Below are 19435 nucleotides of genomic sequence, written 5' to 3' on the forward strand. Positions count from 1 at the left end.
AAAAATGTGTCTCGCGCAATGGCATGCTTCAGTTTTGACAAATGTTTTCTACTTTGCTTACGCGATGGCTGCGTTATAGCTAGAATGCTGTAAAGCAGTCTCAACGTTGAACAAGCCAGTGAGGCTTCTGCATTTATGTTACAGAACATTTTTAGTTGTCGTCTGAGCCAAGCCTTTTCGTATAGGTACAGAGATGATGTGTACTAGACTAACGACAACTGGATCTATTTTAAGCCTAGTCATGCAACCCGAATCTCTGACAAGTTCTTGTACCCTTGTTAGTTTCAGCAGTAGCTTGGGGAGATGAACCCAATAACTATCCAAACATCATTCCTTTGTTGACCAGGTTAGCCGTACTAGGTTAATGGCCTCTTTTCAGGGGAGGTTTGAGGTGGTATTTATACAACTAGTGGACATTTAGCCAGAGTATCCAGTAACTTCCTCCTCTTTTGATAGGTGCCATAGGATCCACCTGATACCACCAACTCCAGCAGATGGGAGCTTTGTTTAAGGTCTTAGTTTGAGGACAGCTCACTCAGGAGAGCAGCACTCCCTTATGCTGTATTACAGTTTCAACAGTTGATCTAATTGTTGTGGGAATAGAACCCATAGTTTTCTGCTCCAAAGGTGAGAATGTTATCTGTTGCACCACTGACATGGTCATGTTTATAGGCTGTCTGTGTCCATTAGAGACGCAGTTGCCAAACCAGGAGTGAAGTTCCAGTTCTCCATTTAGTTGTCCAAGTTACACTTGTGGATTAGAGACAAGCTCTGCTTTACATATATGAGAAGCCTATTCTTTAGAAGGGACAGTCTCTGGGATATGTGCATGTCTCTCCATCAGGTCCTGTTTATGTCACAGGCAAGGTTTAAGTCTTTTGCAGATATGCAGGAGGTACATTAGTATGTGGTCCAAAAATGCCTTGTATGCCCACTGCATACCTCTCAACTGTCCAGATTTTCGGCTCATATTTTTGGTCTGTTCATAGAATTTGTAGTTTTCTGGCAAATCACTGGAGTGATCTGAGGACTGAAGTCACTATATATATGTATAATTACGTACATTTGAGTTTCAGACTTCCTTCACAGACTGTATGTTAAAACAAGCCCTGGCACTCTAGCAACTTTCTAAGTTTGTAAGTGCAATATCTAAAATATGTCCCGATTTCTGGGCCTTTGTCCAGATTTTTTGCACTAAGAGGTTGAGAGGTATGATGCCCAGGCATAGATTTCCACTCAATAGCCTGTAGGGGACGGAATACAGATATAGGGCTTTGAGGCAGTCTGCATAGGACATGTTTACACCCTGTATTCTTTTAGTAGGCAACCTCTGTGGATGTTCCAGTTGTTGCCCAGTTAGGTACATACCAAAGGGGGGTATTGTAGTAAATGATAAGTCTCATAAGCGCCATATGCAGTGGAACAATGACTTCCTTGGATCTAGATGCCATACCTTTATTTATGAGGTGCACAATGCAGGATGATTTCCTAATATTATAGGCACATTATGGTCAAAAGCTAGATTACTGTCTACATATTTCCCTAAGTCCCTGACTACTGGGTTGATTCTTAGGGTTATTTGTCAGTATGATAGTTACCAAGGGTGTGCGACTTCCTAAAGGGTACTATTATGCATTTCTTAGCATTTAGTTTTAGTCCGTGGCTCTGACAGTAGTTATTTGTCTGTGTCAGCCCTTCTTGGAAGACTTTCTGATTTGCAGTCTTGTGCAAATTTGGTCAGCCAGAGGCCCTTGATATTGACCTTGACTTCAGAGTAGATACCAAAAAGGATCATTCTCTGGACCAATCCCTGAAGGACTCCACTGGTGAATGGCCTATATGTAGAGATGGATTCCCAATTTCTAAATTCCTGGATCCTGTCTGTGATCCAGTTGGCTATCATTCGGGTGACATAAGGGTTTATACCTAACCTCTGGAGTTTGTCAACAATTCCTGAGTGGAGTATTGGGTCAGATGCCTTGGCCAAGACAAGGTAGGCAGTTTGAACTGTTCTGCCCTCCTCTATTGCTTTGGTGACCTCAAAGAAGTTCAGGTTGAGTAGGCATGACCTTCCCTGATGAAACCAAACTTGGTTGGATCCAGTGTCTGGAAGTTTTGTATTTCATTATTGATCATTTTCATGATAATCCTTTGGTTTTGCATATTTGACTAGTGATACTTATGGCTCTGCAGTTTCCAGGGTTTGTTGATGGCCTGCCTTTCTTTATAGGGGTGGCTGCTACTGTTCTCCATTTGTGGGGCATGAAGCTTGTTTGGATACTATGGTCAAATAGTGATTAAAGACAGACAGGTCATGTTTCATGCTACTGAGAAGGCAGCCTGTGATATTGTTGGGACACATCGGCAGTGTTTGTGGCCTTAGAGAAAGCATTGAGTACCTGTTCCCTTGTGATAGCTGGGGGGAGTTACATACGATGGTATTTCCTGAGGGGGAGGCTGGTGGGGAGATAGGGGTCTCCACTAGGTATAGTAGTAGGTTTGCCGTGTCTTCTGGGTCAGTGTAGGTAGTTCATTAACAATGAGCTCTGCACACAATTGTGTACTGCCTTTGAGGTTGTGGACATAACTAAAGAATGTGTCATTGTTGTCCTTGATGTCGGAGTCCAGATTTAGCTCAAATTTGCCTTTGGTAGATTTTATTTGTCCTCTTGAGTTGTTTGCTTAGTTTGATAAGTGCGTTTTTATCCTGCTTGGTGCTACACCTCCTAATTTTTGCCATGATTTTCTTTCTTCTGTTATACAGCCTTTTGATGTTCAGAGATGTAATTATGAGGTATTTCTAGTATGCCATTGTGCTGGGAATGGTATGCCCTTCTGAGAGAAAGCTGCTTCCATGATGCACTGCTACTCCCCAGAGTCCTCTAGTTCAATAGTATGCCCTTGTATCAGACTATATATACCACAGTAGTAAAGTAATTTGCCACTGCTCTTGCCAAAAATTAAATTGACTACTATGATACTCTTTTTAGTATCACATAGCTGTTAATAAAAAGGTAAGAATAACACTTGTGATATTTTACAGGTGTGGATAGCACACTTATGCAGCAGTGTTGCTTGCTTACTATATTTGCTTGATCACTTTGATTCCCACTTACAGTGATTTTTATTTGAAGGTATCGTCCTATGCAAGTAGATAGTTTCAGGTAGTTTAGAAATCAATTAAAAATACAGTGCATCCATTAAAGTATGGTGAAGGAAGGAGACCAGTAAATTTATTTAGTCTTTATGTTGCAACCCTCTCCATTTTTTTCCCATTTGTGCTCCTGATTCACACACACTTATTTTCTGTTGCCCGAATTTCATAGCCTTCATTGATGATCTGTTCCAGTTTTATCTTCTCACTCTTCTTTGCATTAAAAAAAACCCAAAGATTCCTGTAATTCATAAACTCAAATGCTATGGAGCAACTGGTCACTTCTCCTACGAGGAGAGATAATATACTTGACCTGATTATCACAAACATGGGGTCCAAATGCTCCGCACCGGATATAAACCCCTCACTAGTAAGATCTGATCATAAACTGATCACGTTGGATGTACATATCCCACCCCCACCCCCAGAACAAAAGACTACAGTGAAAAACTTTTCAAAAGCTGACTTTGCGGACCTCAAGTCTGAAATGATATCCTTTAAGCCTACTGGGTTAATGGAAACCACATCCCAAAATGCTGAATCCTTCACAAAAGCCTTCTACGGACATCTCCAAGAATGCATGGATCAAGCAATCCCAACTAAAACCAAGACCCTCTCCACCAAGGGAAAACGTCCGGTTTGGTGGACCCGCTATAAACAAACTGTACAACAAAAGAAGGAAGCTACTGCAGGACAAAGCCAAATCCCACAAGGGAAAGGCTTCCCTGATCAGCACAAGTAAAAAACTACGTTCTCTCATAAAAACATCTAAAGCAAACTTTGAGAAAAAGATTGCCAAGGATACCAAAGACAATCACAAGGCCTTCTTCAATTATGTCAGAACCTTGGGAGGAAATTCTCAGATATGCTCTGAGCTAGTACACAATGACAAAAAATTCACTGACCCTACCGACATTGCCAATATTCTGGCAGATAGGTTCAGTGCAAATTTCTCCCCTCCCTCACCCCCTAAAGATGAAGTAATTATCCCTGCTGAATGTAACCTACCTGTCATCACAGACATACAGGTGAAATCAGCACTCAACAAGGCAAAAAACACAGCATCTATGGGACCCGATGGTATCCCCGGTTGCGTGTTACGTGAACTTCAAGATGAACTAAACCCGCCCCTAAGAACGCTATTCAATCTTAGCCTCACTACAGGATATGTACCTGAACACTGGCGCACAGCAACAGTGGTCCCACTCCACAAAGGGGAAATTCTACTGACCCTGGTAACTACCGCCCCATAAGTTTGACCAGCCTGGTCTGTAAGGCTATGGAAAGAATCATCATGGAACTCATAAATGGCGACATTGGGGATCTGCAGACCCTTGATCCCACACAGTTCGGTTTTGTAAAAGGCAGATCTTGCCTCTTAAACCTGGTTGACTTCTTCGAGACAGTCACTAGTGCCATCGATGAGGGCAAGGCTGTCCACACTGCCTACTTGGACTTGGCTAAGGCCTTTGACACGATACCACACTCTGGCATCATTGACAAGCTCAGCAGCCTAAATGTAAATCCATATGTCACAAGATGGGTAGCAAACTGGCTAAAAAACAGAACCCATAAGGTTAAAATTGCTGGAGCCATGTCAGACTCAAAACCAGTCACAAGTGGTGTCCCACAGGGCTCAGTCTTGGGTCCACTCCTATTCGGCATTTACTTCTCAGATGTGAAATCAAATATGGAAGGATTATGGCTGACAAAGTTTGCAGATGACTGCAAACTGGGTGCCATAGTTGATTCACCTGCTGACACACACATCCTACAGAAAGGTCTCACTGAAACGGACAACTGGTGCCGGAATCATGGCCTCAAACTTAACGCCAAAAATGTATAGTCATCCCCTTTGGGAAAAACAAAGTACCCACAAATTATCACGTAGACAATAACCCACTGAATACGGAAGAAGTAATCAGAGACCTGGGGACTCAAGTCGATAGTGACCTCTCCTTTGACAACCATGTTGCCAAAGTGGTCAGAAAGACATTCTACCTTGCCCATCTCATCATGAAGGGATTCTCATCCAGATCAAAGGAGGTCATTGTACCTCTATATTCCTCCCTTGTCAGGCCCATGATTGAATATAATGCTCCATTTGGGATGTATCTCACCCGGCACATGCAACAACTAGAAAGACCCCAGAAGTACCTCACCAAGAGGATCATAGGTCTCAAACATGTGCCTTATCCAGCTAGATTAAAGAAACTCCAGCTCTATTCAGTAGCATACCGCCTGCTCAGAGGTGATTTGTGCCTAACATACAGGGCCATGTCCAACCAGGAATTGATGGACATGCTCCATCTCAAAAAATCCAAATCCACCAGAACCACACGAGCTAAAGATTTCAACCTCTGCACAAATATGAATAGGACATGCTGGAGGGATAGATTCATAACACAGAGGTTACCCATACTCTGGAACAAAATCCCAGTTCATGTGAGACAGAGCCCTTCATTGGCACTGTTCAAGAAAAATCTCGATGCATGGATGGGAGATTGCAAGTTTACCCCGGGAGTCACCTCAGTGTCACTACTAGACAGAGGTATAGTTTACTAAATAATGGGGTCCCACATGTGTCACTACTAGAGAGGCGCAACTATATAGTATGAGGTGGCATAAAGCCACATCACTGTTGGCTAGGCTTATAAATGCCACCGGGCAGATAGCCTAGTACACTACTATGAAACTATAAATGGATCCAAAGTTGTTTTTTTGTGTCGCATTTCATTCCTGTTGCCAGATGACTGTCCATTCTCCCTCCTTTATCATGTAGGCAGCCACCGAGATTTTGTGGGTAGTTCCCTAATCTCACTACCTGGTCACCAATGTGAGCATAAATTCATAGGAGATTACTAGGCTAACAGCTTAAGGGCCCTTACAAGCCTAGCTACTGTAACCCAATTTTACACAATATACGGCCCCTAGGGGCAAGAGGGTGGCATGTATTTGTGCCTGTGTATTGATTATCTTACAAATTACCTCTGTTCATAAGGGACATAGGAACTACCCCAGACAGGAATTTGTGATTCCCCATCCATTGATCAAAATTGTGTTTGAAGAGGGCCATGGAAGGACTCTGCTTAATGTGAATAGAAAGCCTGTTCCAAAGAAGAGGCAATCTCTGAGACACATATCTGTCTCTCCAGCATGTTTTGTTTGCATCACTGCGTAAGCTTAGATATCTAGATCTGATGACCCTCATGTTGTTTGACTTGCAGATGTGTAGCAGCTCCATCATGGATGGATTTGTGAGTGCCTTGCAGGGCAGGGATAGGTCATCCCTTAATCGTCCATAGGAGGCAGCGTAAAGGGATAGGGCTTTTAGTTGATCTGCATAGTTCTGTTGTTTACACGCTAAATTTAATGTTGTTGTGAGGAACCTCTGAGGTTGCTCCCAAGTGCCTAGTCAAGTAAATGCCAAATGGTGCACTGTACTCTATTATTGGTCTAATGAGGGCTGAGTACAATGGGACTATAATTTTCTTGGGTCTGGATTCCATACCTTTACTTATAAGTTGTGCAGCATAAATGGATTTCCTCACCATTGTGGACACATGTAGGTTAATGTTCAGGCTAGTATCTGTACACCAACATCACTCACCCCTGAGCCTATTCTAAGGGGTGTGCTATTGATGTTGCAGTTTGCAGGGGTATTTGACTTCCCAAAGGGTATGATAATGCATTTCTTTGCATTTAGTTTTAGGCCATGGTTCCGGCACCAATCATTTGTCTGATCTAGACCCTCCTGAAGGATATCTACATCATTGGGGGATTCAATGACTGCCCCTAGCTTGCAGTTGTTGGCAGACTTTGTCATCCAGAGGTCTTCCACATTTGCCTTGACTTCTGAGAAGTATATTCCAAACAGGAGTGGTCCCAGTACTGAGCTCTGTGGCACACCACTAGTAACTGGCTTCTTGCTAGATCTGGATTCATCCACTTTCACCACTTGTGTCCTGTCCTTGAGCCAATTGGCTTGCCATCTGGTGACATAGGGATTTATGCCCACATTGAGGTAGGTGGTATGTACTGTTTTATCCTTATCCATGGCCTTAATGACTTTCTCAAAGAAATCCACCATATTTATTAGGCATGATCTTCCCTTGACAAAGCCAAATTGGGTCGGGTCCATTGTTTAGAGGTCTCCTATATCATTATTTTTCAGGTCCATGATTATTCGTTCCATAGCCTTACATACAAGACTAGCCAAACTTATGGGTTTATAATTTCTCGGGTCAGTAGATAATCCCCTTTTCTGCATAGGGATAACTGTTGCTGTCCTCCACTTTATAAGTAGAAGGCCAGTTCGGAGCCTGTGGTTAAATAGAGATCCTAATGGGCCTGATAAGTCCTAATTTAAGCTGTTTAAGAGGCAACCTGGTATGCTTTCAGGCCCCACTGAAGCCATGTTTTTAGTTTTAGAGAGTGCAGTGGCAACCTGTTCTTTGGTGATAATTGGCAGTGGAGTGGTGGAGGGTGTTTCTTGGAGGAGAACTGGGGGTGATGGGGAGGTGAAATTTGATCTGAATTTTTCAGCCAGTAGATTTCATGTGTCTTCCGGCTGACTATAGGTGATGCCATTTACAACTAATTCTGCACATTTCGGACATAACTGAAAATGCCATGTGTTTATCCTTAACTTTGGAGGCTATTTTTATCTCAACATCTGCTTTCACAGACTGACTAGTTCCCTGATTCACTTGTTTAGACTAATGAGGGACTTACTGCTCTGTTGTACACATTCCCTTTTACTTCTTGACAGGATTTTCTTTCTTTTGTTGTACATCCTGTTAATACCAGAGTGGATTGTTTTTGTGGTTTGACATGGGTTTATTGCTGTCTGGTACTGCTGTTTCTATGCAGTTGTTTATACGGTCATACAGAGCTTTTGTGGTGGCAACCAAGACAAAAGTTGGGTTTTAGTGAGGAGGGTGCAACAAATAAAGAGGCAGAGATATACAGTGCATACAATAAATAAAGTTCTCCTTGGTATAGTAAAAACTGTGTGAAGGAGCATTCAAGAAGGAAGTTTGTAGAAGTCTATGATTTAGGGGGTAGTTTAAATTAGGTGATGACATTACTTGAAAAGCACTTAAAACTAGGCTTTTTGAGAAGCTGGTATTTAAAAGCTTTCTAAAAATCTGAGTGCAAGTCGAAATATTTAGGTGAGAAAGGAAGAGCTTCCCATAATCTGGACCACGGTATTGAGAGGGTTTAGCATTTGCATCAGAATTTAAGGGGTGCACATAGATGAGGCTGTTGTCCCAAGATAACCGAAGAACGTAAAGTGATTTTGTCTATGTAAGTCTTCCCAGATATGAGAAGGATTGGAGTTTTATAAGTTTACAGAGTAGAGAACCAAGCAGAAGGACTTATGTCTTTTAGACTGGTAGGCATTTAGCTGTAATGAGTATGTAGCAGTGATGTTGCAGACAGGCGGCCAGAATTGTAAACCTACATATTTTATTAGTGTAGTTTGTAGATTAGTATGATTTTTCTTGGATACTGTGGATATTATTAAGAGAGCTTATTCTAGTTGGGGCAGAGTTCATTTTTGATTGTTTATATTGTGTTGTTAACTGAATTTGGTTGTTGACTGGTTGTAGTTGTCTGGGGACAGACCCACAGATTTTCAGTATTTAAATTCTATAACTAAGATTTCATACATCCACTATAATATTCCAGAAGGTCGTTATTCCCAGTACCTGAACACTATAGGTGATGCTGTTTTTATTAGCTTTTCAGCTAGATATCACATAGTTCCACCTTGCTACTGTCAAGCAATCCTAGCTAATATTCTATTTTTAGTAAAAATCTAATTAAAAGAGATGGGGTTTCAAGATCTGTACTAGTCTTCTTATAGTAGAAAACTAAAAGAATTTAACTCAGTTCTCTACTGGACATGGGGTTTAGTGTGCATGAGTGAACAAGAAGCTAAGGACTGATTTGCTTTGAAATTCCTTGGTAGGCTCAAGTTTGCTTCTTCCCAACCCCCATCCCTAGCCACCCCACTGGTATTTACCTCAAAAGTTACTAAGCCACTCCAGTTTCTTACACACCTCTTTGTATCCTTCCTGCAAAGCTTTTTAATAAATGATACATTAAATCACACCTTTACTCTGGTTTACACAAAAGGCTGCAAACACTATTCTCCTTTGCAGTAAGCCTGCCAGCAAAAGCTGTTTGTCAGTCATTCATTGCTTGCATTTCTAGTTGTGATCATGTTAAAACAAACTTTATTTATAATTTGCAGTTACTCTTTACCGTTTATGTTTTTCTCATTCTTTCAGTAATTTTGAATCCCAATAATTATTAAGTTTTTATTCAGTTTGTGTTCTGATTTTTAAGCTTTACAATCAGCAACAATACATTTTTCTTATGTTATTACTTTAACTGTAATAGATTCTAGTGAAAAAGACTTCACTCCATAGTACTGCATCTTATGTAAGTTCTCCACTTTAGTATTACCACCTGTTTATAATTTTTAACTAAATTTCCATTAATAACTTGCTTAACTAACTTGTAGTTATATGCTATATTCACCACATCTCAGATTTAAATATGCTGCTAGCCACCCTTACTGTATATGACCTATCTGGGAATTCATTAATGGCTCATAATAAAAAGGACTTGATCCCACAACACAGTATTTTGCTATTCAGAAATATGTTAGCTACGATGAGGAAAGACCGCATTGTCAGCTAATTTGGATGTCTCTGAATAGCAGTTACTACTGCAACATGCAGATCACTGCTGATCTGCACTTTGTGATAGTAAACTGTTGCTTGTGTAGACAATGGCATCCCCCCCAATCACTCTCTCTCACACACAAGTACACATTCAGACAAAAACACACACACCATGGTCCCAGTACGTTACTGACAACTCTGCCCTCCTGTGTTTCACCCCCCCGATCCACATAATACTTGAAGTGCCATTATGGCACCATTGTAATTTCTCTGTGCCTTTTGGCTCCCCCATCTTCTGATCCCAGTACTCCTTTTGTGTTAAATAGTTGAACACTGCCTTTTGGCTATTTTCAGTACCTTGATATGGTGGGACTAGCCATGCTGATCTACGTGACTGAGCAATTTCTTGAATCGCTCTGCATGTAGATGCCCTCTTGGAGTTGGTTCAGAAGGAGAGAAAGAGAGCACATGGCTAATTAGCATTTGGCTCTCCCCAGACTATCTCATTAGCATTCAGCAAGGCCACGGAGCCAGCCATAAGTGGTGCTCCATAACTGTGTGCTAGAGCACCATTCAGCACCATGTTAGGGCAGTTGCAAAATATCAAACTGTTACTGCGATGGATACATGTAGATGCACACACCTTGGTACATTTATGAATTCCCCTTGAGGCATATCATCATGCTAATTCTCTTAAAAGTCATACTTGGCATGGACATTCAGCTAAACACAGCAACCCTATAAGCCCTATTTTTTTATCTACAAAAGTTCGGTATGACATGCCTTACCATAGCTGTTCTAAATATAAGTAGTAATACTAACAATAAAAGGACTACACTTCACTCTTGGACTGTAACCTGGCAGTAAGAACATTTTGTATGAAAAGCCTCTTAGTTGGTGATGTGTGGCAGTTATGGTGTCATAGGGACCACCTCTGACAGTTCACGTGGTGCTCCGTATGTGTGCCTGTCAAGGGCTGCACCCACTCGTACCTATACTGGATCCTTCTGTTGCCACTCCAACCCTGCCTCCGGCAGAGATTATGTTAGGAAGTGGTGGCTTGAAGCAAGCAGGACCCATCCTCCTTGGGTATGCCCCCCCCCCCAAGCCTGTGCTGACATGCATCCAAGCTGCTAGATGAACAAAGTTCACCTGAGTCATACTCTGGGCTTTATCTCTACATTACAGGTGATGCATTCTAGCTTCTGTTTCATTGTGAAAATCATAGCCTTAAGTTTTTTTTTTTTAGGTGTCACAGTGGGGATGGGCTGGATCTGTAGATGACCATGTCATTTGTAGGATGTACTACAACTGCTCAGGTGCAACTAGCTGGAGAATTGCCTGAAGTGTTTTGCTACCTTTTTCCTTCACCTCCAAGTGTATTTTGGATATGCCCTGTGAATGGAACATGTAGTGGGTGGACCCTGCCAATTCGCTTCTTACTTATGCCAGGAGTGCACATTGACAAGCTGCCCCACCTACCATCAGGAAGCACTTTGTGACTATTTCCCTAACATTTACCAGGGAAATCCAGTTACACGTGTGCCCCCGGCATGTACTGCTTCCTCTCTTCTCCCTTTCCAGAAAGGACACACCTGTTCTCCTCTGCCAGTATCTCAGACACCCAAGCAGGTAATCGTACCCAGGTCACCTGGATTATAGTCAGGGCTTTAGATCTCTATGCCATGGTGATGGTCTTGTAGGGAATCTTTGGTAAGGGGAGCTGAATTTGAGATGATAGAACCTATTTTAAACTTAAAGTATCTCTATGAGAGATTGTTATTGAATAATTCACATGCACTAGGGCTTATACCATTTGCTGGAAGGATGTTTCTCAGAAGGAAGTGATCAGCTAAGTCAAAGCCTTAGTCTGCCTAGCCCAGGCAAGCTTTTTAGATTTTAATGTAACAATGGCCTTTCTAGTATTAGTAAAGACTGAGAATCATAGGTAGAATGAAGAGGCTGTGTTAAGTTGAAGTAAATGTAATTTATACATTTTTATTAAAAAAACTTTTTTTAATACATCTGTTGGCATGCAAAGTGTATAATGTGCGTAACAGTGGTGTCAAACTAAAATGACATGAAGGCCACATAAGGCTGACCACTCTAAGCTGAGGGTTAACAACCCATGTAAAGCTAGCTTTTCAGTAACCTGCTTGAGAAATTTTATTAGACAACTTGATTGTTGCAGAAAATAAAATGCACAAAACAATTTTAAGGGCAAAAAAGTACAAACCCCTCATATATTACATAATGTGTATAACACTGGCCTTTACAGTTCTGAATTATCACGTGTCCAAGTGATCCTTTAGAGGCTAAGTAACTGTACTTTTGGCAGTAAATAATGTTTCGAGGCAAGGTGTTCCACCTGATATATTCTGTCTTGCTTTTCAGTACACCCATAGCATGCTTCTGGTTGAACAATGAATGTAAGTTATCAAAATCATTTTATAGACTAATACCAACTGAGACTCAACTATGTATGCATACATAAACCTTTCAGCAACAGTAAAAAAGAAAAACTTTCACAAGTGTCTTTGATGGATAAAGCCATGACTACAGCCAGGGTGACTTGAGCTCATGTGCTTAATAATGCAGGTAGAGTTGATGAGTGTGACCATCTGGGGAGGGGAGGAGGAGCACCTGTGGCTCCCGGTTGACTCGTCATTGAGTGGACAGTCACTTGAATACAAAACGAGGGATCTTTTCTGATCAAATCTAAAGAGATCAAAATACAAAAAAGATAAAAAATATTTTTTGTAGGGGAAGCCCTCCTGCAAATTATGTATATATACTGTGATAATGTGAGGTGTTACCAGCTATGCCAGGAGAGGTAGGGCAGTGGATGTGTAACATATGCCATCATAGCTAGCTGGAGTTTTGTAAGGAAATATATGTAATTTGTATATCTAACTGATTTGTACAGGTGCTTGTGTTGAAAATGTATTTGTAAAGTTGCTTGTGTTAAAAAATGTACCAACAGTGGGTTCTGCTGGACAGAAAATAAATACATCTGTATGTCAGACTGTATTGTAACTGTTGAAATGAATATATTGTAGCAGAGAATACTGGAAGAGAAGAGGTTACTCTCAGTCCAGCTAACTTTAAAAAATAAAATATATATTTTGTGACAACATTTAGTAGTTATAGTAAGGTTCTTTTAAATTTACAAAAAAAAATATTGGGGTTATGTTTTGTCCCTTAAAGATTTTAATCAGAATATTAGTGAAATACCAACAATGTCTTATAGAAAATGTAGGAATCTGAAAGACTTTTTAGTTAAATCTAAATTTGTGATTCCTTGTAATACTGTTCAAAAGAGTCTGACAGAGTATGGAACCATTCCCTGTGGCAGGTGTAAAGCCTGTAACTATATTACAAAGAGCTTTAGAAAAATTAATGGACAATTTTTTTCCGGCAAAAGGTTGCTTTGGCTGTAGTACTGAGGGCATTATTTATGCCCTCACTTGTCCTTGTATAAGTTCTACTTTTGATATTACTGTCATCATACATAGAAATGTTTATTTTAAATACCCTTTAAGAGTTAGAGTTTGAGTAAATACTCTTTAAGGTTAGACTGTTGGAACACATAAGGGACATAGCTGGAAATGAAAAAGAAAGCTCAATAGCGGAACATTTTAATCAAGTACATGGGGGTATAAGTGATGGTTTGAGAGGTACTGTGTTGGGAAAAAAATAAATATTTCTATGTATGTTGACAGTAATATCAAAAGTAAATTACTTTTTAAAGAATCTGTGTATATTTTAAAATATGACACTTTGGCCTCTAAGGGTTTAAATATTGAGTTCAAGTGGAGATTCTTTATTTCATTGTTTTATTGGTTTGTAATTATGTTTAATTGTGTAATGGATGGATATATTTAGGCAGTTTGTGTATTTGTGAAGTTGTACTCCTTGAAGGCTTGTGTAGCCGAGACATCAGAGGAATAAAGCATGTTGGTTTACTAGCTGGTGGTCTTTCTTTATACAAGGTTGCTGTTGTGGTTTTTCATTTTTGTACTGCATGTATGGCTAGTGATCCCAACATTGACCTGCCTCGCATTTTCCATGAGTCTAATGGAGATGGGACTCAACGGTCTTTGGACAGCTTTATCCTGCAAACAGGAGAACGGTGTAATCATCATGGTAATGTACAGAATGATAAAGAACTTGCACCTAAGATTTGGGATAAATATGAGGAAGGCCATAACAAATGGTGCAACAATCCGTTTCCTTCTGTTGGTCGCAAAATTACTTCCTCTCTCTCAGCTGATATAAGGTGTTGTGTGAGGAGTTGGAAAAATTAATGTGGAAAGAGACTTCAGTATTTCTCAATATACAAAGTCTTCAGAGGTATATTGAGTTGGACACTACATCCCGTGGCCTAAGGGCTTACAAAGAGCCCTCTTCACCTTTTAATTTGCAGAATGAAGCTGACAAATTATTTCATCATCGGTGGGTAGCAGCTGCCCACAAGTGTACTCTAGAGTGGATGAATATACTCTTAGAGAGAGAGAGGGTGAAGCAGCGTGAACTAAAGGAACAAATCAAAAGCACCTTTTCCTCCTTGATATTGAGTTTAAACATGGACTACCTTAATAAATTTTTGGTGGACGTTAATAATAAACTGAAGGTAAATGAAGGGAAAATTGTGGAAAGAAAAAAAGAGAAGTTTTTGACAGACCAATGCGATTATGACAATGTAGAGCCTTCCAATCACAATCCAATCAAAAAACGGGTGCGAGGTCATGTGAGATTTGAAGAGGGTGAAGAAAGTGGTAGATGGCATGTTAATACATCTTTTTCTATGTCGGAAGGATTTAGCTCTTCAGGGTAAGGTGATTATGAGGACAGAAATGATTTTTCCTCATTACTTAGAGCTCAGCAAGAGGAACAGTTCCATTGTACATTACGGAGGGAGTCTAACACAGCAAGAGAAGGATTTCAGGGGAGAAAACGCCAGCGGGAACCCAGCAATGCACACTCAAGAGACTCACAGCAGTAATATTACAAAAGAGGTAAATGGTAACTTACCACTTGCTAATGACTGTGACTCTTGTATTGTAAATCTGTCTGTCTATGTTTTGAATAATGCTGAATACGCTGTTTTAAACTGCGGTTTGAAGTTTATACCAACGGTTATACCTAGACTGTTTGAAATCAAGGCTGATAGTTTTAGATTTGTTAGAAAATTGCATTTAAAGAATTTTTTACATAATAAAGCTTTTTCTGTTGATAGTGCATTGAATTGTAATGAAAGTTTAGATGATTCAATTAATGAGTTTTTATTCTTGTCACTTAGAGGATGATGTAAATGCCTATATGTTGTTAGATACAAGTAATGTCGGTTATAAAAGTATGTTTCTTCTTCCCTTTAATTATGAAGGGATTCAGCATTTTTATTCAGTGTTAAATTTTGCTGTTGATAAAAGCTTTTCTGAGCTTAAAATCACTAGTTACAACTTAAAAGATGAGTGGAAAATGTTGACTGCATTGAGTGTCAGAAATGACATTATTTTTAAACCTGCGGATAAGGGTAATAAGTTAGTAATTATGGATTCTGTTCAATATCTAAATATGTGTAATGAACACCTGGATGATGTTAATACGTATGAAAAGGTGGGAACTGAGGCTTATACAATAGCCTTAGACAAATATGGTGAATTAATGCAAAAGGATGTAGGTTAGGTTATTTTTCTCTTGAGGACATTAAGAAGTTTGGTACGCAGGGTTGTAGGATGGCCCATTTCTATTGCATTCCAAAAATTCACAAATCTTTAACTAATCCCCCTGGTCGCCCTATAGTTTCTGGAAAATAATACTTTTTAAGTAAAATAGGACAGTTTTTACATTACTTTCTTTCACCCAAAGTACAATTATTACCTGCGTAGATAAAAGATGTATTTGATTTTTTGAAAAAAATTGAGGCTGTTCAATGGAGTGAAAATATGTAGTGGATGAATATTGATGTGAAAAGCCTCTGTACCAGCATTAATCATAACTTTGGTTTAGAAGCTGTTAGATTATTTTTTAGGACATAGTCCAGTGACAGAATACATCACTGAATTATTGGACTTTTGTCTGAGAAATAACTTTATTGAATTTGGTGGCAATCTGTATAGGCATAAACAAGGCACAGCTATGGGGGCATCTTTTGCCCCCTCTTATGCTAACTGTAGTATAGGTCTGTTTGAGGCTAATTAAATATATAGAGCACAATTTTTTCATAAGTATGTAAAAAAAACTACTTTAGGTTTACAGATTATTTAATCTTCTTGTGTGATGGTGGTATTAATGAAGTGGATAGTTTTATAAGAATTATGTGACAATATGTTTAGTTTAAAATTTGATAGGCTTAAGGTGGGCCAAAGTGTTCCTTCTTTAGATGTCCTTCTGAATAGTAGTAAGGATAATAAAATTCATACAACAGTATACAGGAAATTTGAAAGTGGAATACAATATCTAATGGCCCAAAGTTGCCATCCCCCCATACCATTCAAGCTATACCCTTTGGAGAATGTGTGCATTTGTACAGATTATGTAATAATGAGGAAGCTTATATGACTGAGATGAGTAAAACTGTATGTATGTTTAGAAATAGAGGCTTTAGTAATGAATTATTGGATGAATGTTGGTGTAAGTTTCTAAGGGAGTATATCTCCAAGACATTTGTGAGTGGGTCAGAATTTAAGTATTCTTATAGAAGTCAAGAAAATTATAAGAAGGAAAATATATATTGTGATGACATATAGTACTTTTAGTAAGTTTCTTATAAATTTACTAAAATTTTATTGGGGTTATGTTTTGTCCCTTAAAGATTTTAATAAAAATATTAGTGAAGTACAACAATATCTTATAGAAGAGGTAGAAATCTGAAAGACTTTAGTTAACTCTAAATTTGTGATTCCTTGTGATACTGTTTAAAGAGTCTGAGTATGGAACAAATCCCCTTTGGCTGGCGTATAGCCTGTAAATATATTACAAAGAGCTTTAGAAAAATGAGTGGACAATTTTTCAGGCAAAAGGTTGCTTTAGCTGTGGTACTGAGGGCATTATTTATGCCCTCATTTGTCCTTGTAATAAGTTCTACATGGGGGAGAGTAAAAGACCCTATAAGGTTAGACTGCTGGAACACATAAGGGATATAGCTGGAAATAAAAAAGAAAGCTCAATAGCGGAACATTTTAATCAAGTACATGGTGGTATAAGTGATGGTTTGAGAGGTACTGTGTTGGAAAAAAATAAATATTTCTATGTATGATGACAGTAATATAAAAAATAAATGACTTTTTAAAGAATCTGTGTATATTTTAAAATATGACACTTTAGCCCATAAGGGGTTAAATATTGAGTTGAACTGGAGATTCTTTATTTAATTGTTTTATCGGTGTGTAATTAGGTTTAATTGTGCAATGGATAGATATATTTAGGCAAGTTGTGTATTTGTGAAGTTGTACTACTTGAAGACTTGTGTAGCCGAGATGTCAGAGGAGTAAAATGTGTTGGTTTACTAGCTGGTGATCTTTTCTTTTTACAAGCTTGCTGTTGTGTTTTTTCGTTTTTTTAACTTTAAAAAATAGTCTGAAATTAAATTACCCAGTTTAGGCCATAAATAGTGTATATTACAGTTCTGATTGCAGCCAGAGACAAAATGTCTGTGAAAACCAAGACTAGGAATCCTTTTGTATTGTCCTTTGGGTTGAACTAATTTCTACCCTGGAAGGGTAGAAGTTTTTGAAATGGTTTTATAGCTTCCAGATGCTATAACACATCTTAGCAAAGCTCTGTGTGTGTGTGTATGGTGGTACATATGTGCTAGATTTTGGTTCAGTTTCTAGTAAAGGGGTAGTGTGGGATCCAGAAGTCAGATGCTTAGATGTATGTGATGTCATTCTGTAATCCAGAACTAAAATGACTAAAAGTTTCAGAACACTCTGTTTTGGAACTGACAAGGCCATTCACCCACTTCATCTTGCCTTGCTTTATTAAGTAGGTAGGAAACATTAATTCTTTAGCTCAGTCAGGAAAATGTAGTGAGGTTAGTTAAGTATTGTTTTTCTGTATCTGTGTGATTCTTTCCATCTGTGTTATTTTTAATATTTCCTATGATTGAAACTGTAGTGTTTATTGTAAATAGATATTTAGTCTTTTCATATTATTTATTATTAAACATATTTAAACTTTTAATTGTGGCTGGTCATTTAGAGAATATTTTAACCTTTGAGAGTACTTGTGTTTTTTTGGTGACACTGTAGCTGCTCCTGAAAGCCTTGCTGCATTGGTCAAATACTGCCATTTGTATTAGTATTAATTTTACTCAGTATAATTGGGTGACCTTGTAAGAGCCTTAGAGTAGCTGGTTTTGGAGTGTTCTGGGGCAGTGTCTACCCTATAGACTGAGCAGAGGGGGCATAGCTGGAAATCTGTACCAGCCTTTCCCAGGTGTGTGTGTGTGTGTGTGTGTGTGTGTGTGTGTGTGTGTGTGTGTGTGTGTGTGTGTGTGTGTGTGTGTGTGTCTGTGTGCGCGCATGTGTGTAAAAATAAAATCCTCAAAGAGGGTGTGTGTCAGCTACTTGGAGCAAGGACATAGAGCACTGGTTTCACAGAGAGGGTGGTGGAGAACTTGGCTTGGAACATTCAGCTAAGGACTCAACTCTGCAGCTGTAGTGAGTCTGGAGTCCAGGGCCTGGTGATAGAGAGGGCAACCCAGCCCCTGGATGGGAGTGTGTTCTTTGTGTGCTGTTAGGGAAATTTTGCTTGGTGCATAGAGCAGCATCTGGAAATACTGTGTGTATCCATTTTTGTTCCAAGTGAATGTCCTTCACTGGTGACAGTGGCAAGGACTGAGGCTTCTTGATTACTGACCCAGAGTAGGGATGTCGCATATTGGTGAGCAGTGCTGTGGATATTAATTGAACTTCTGTAGCATGTAGGCAGTTGTCACTGAAGGTGTGTGTACACACAGCAGCCACAAGGTAAGCATACAGAGTTTCATTTTCACAGCAGTTTTATTTATTTTTGTTAGTTTAGTTTAGTCAGGGAAAGCAGGCAAGGATGTGAGCAGAGGATTATGGCAAGTTGACATAGAACTAGTTGTCCAAGGTGTGTGAAGCCAAATGACAGTTGCATGCCAACCTGACTAAAAAGGAAATTATTTCAGCCATAGTCACAGTTGTAGCCCAGACCAGCGACCAGGAGGATAACCAGTCTGGTGATGGGGATTTGCAGCCCTTTGAAACAGAACAGTTCACCTTTTCTTCAGAGGAATTAAAAAAAATGTCTGAACAGACTTGAACTGGAGGCTAAACATTTGGGATTAGAATTAGCAGAGAGACTGTGGCAGGCAAAACGTATGGAATTAGAATCAGCAGAGTGACTGCGGCATTTGGAGGCTGAAGAAAATGAGAAACCGCGCCAGCATGAGAGGGAAATGCTGACTCTTCATCAGGGTCATGGAGGTAATGGGGAAGGGAATAACCGAATCCCAGAAGCAATAAAGGTCAGTACATTTCTTCCACAGTTTAGAGAGGCTGATAATTTTGATAGTTTTATTCATATATTTGAAAGAGGATATGAAGAGTAT

General features: G+C 39.5%; 1 protein-coding gene across 2 annotated transcripts in view; it reads left to right on the top strand.

Annotated features, from left to right (window-relative positions):
* The window catches only part of ALG8 (ALG8 alpha-1,3-glucosyltransferase), a 625276-nt gene that overhangs the window by 468 nt on the left and 605373 nt on the right, over window positions 1-19435 (top strand). The gene's annotated exons all lie outside the window — the stretch shown is intronic.

This window comes from Protopterus annectens, chromosome 5.part0 (assembly GCF_019279795.1).
Source record: "Protopterus annectens isolate FY-2018-M chromosome 5.part0, PAN1.0, whole genome shotgun sequence".
NCBI classification, from domain to species: Eukaryota; Metazoa; Chordata; order Ceratodontiformes; family Protopteridae; genus Protopterus; species Protopterus annectens.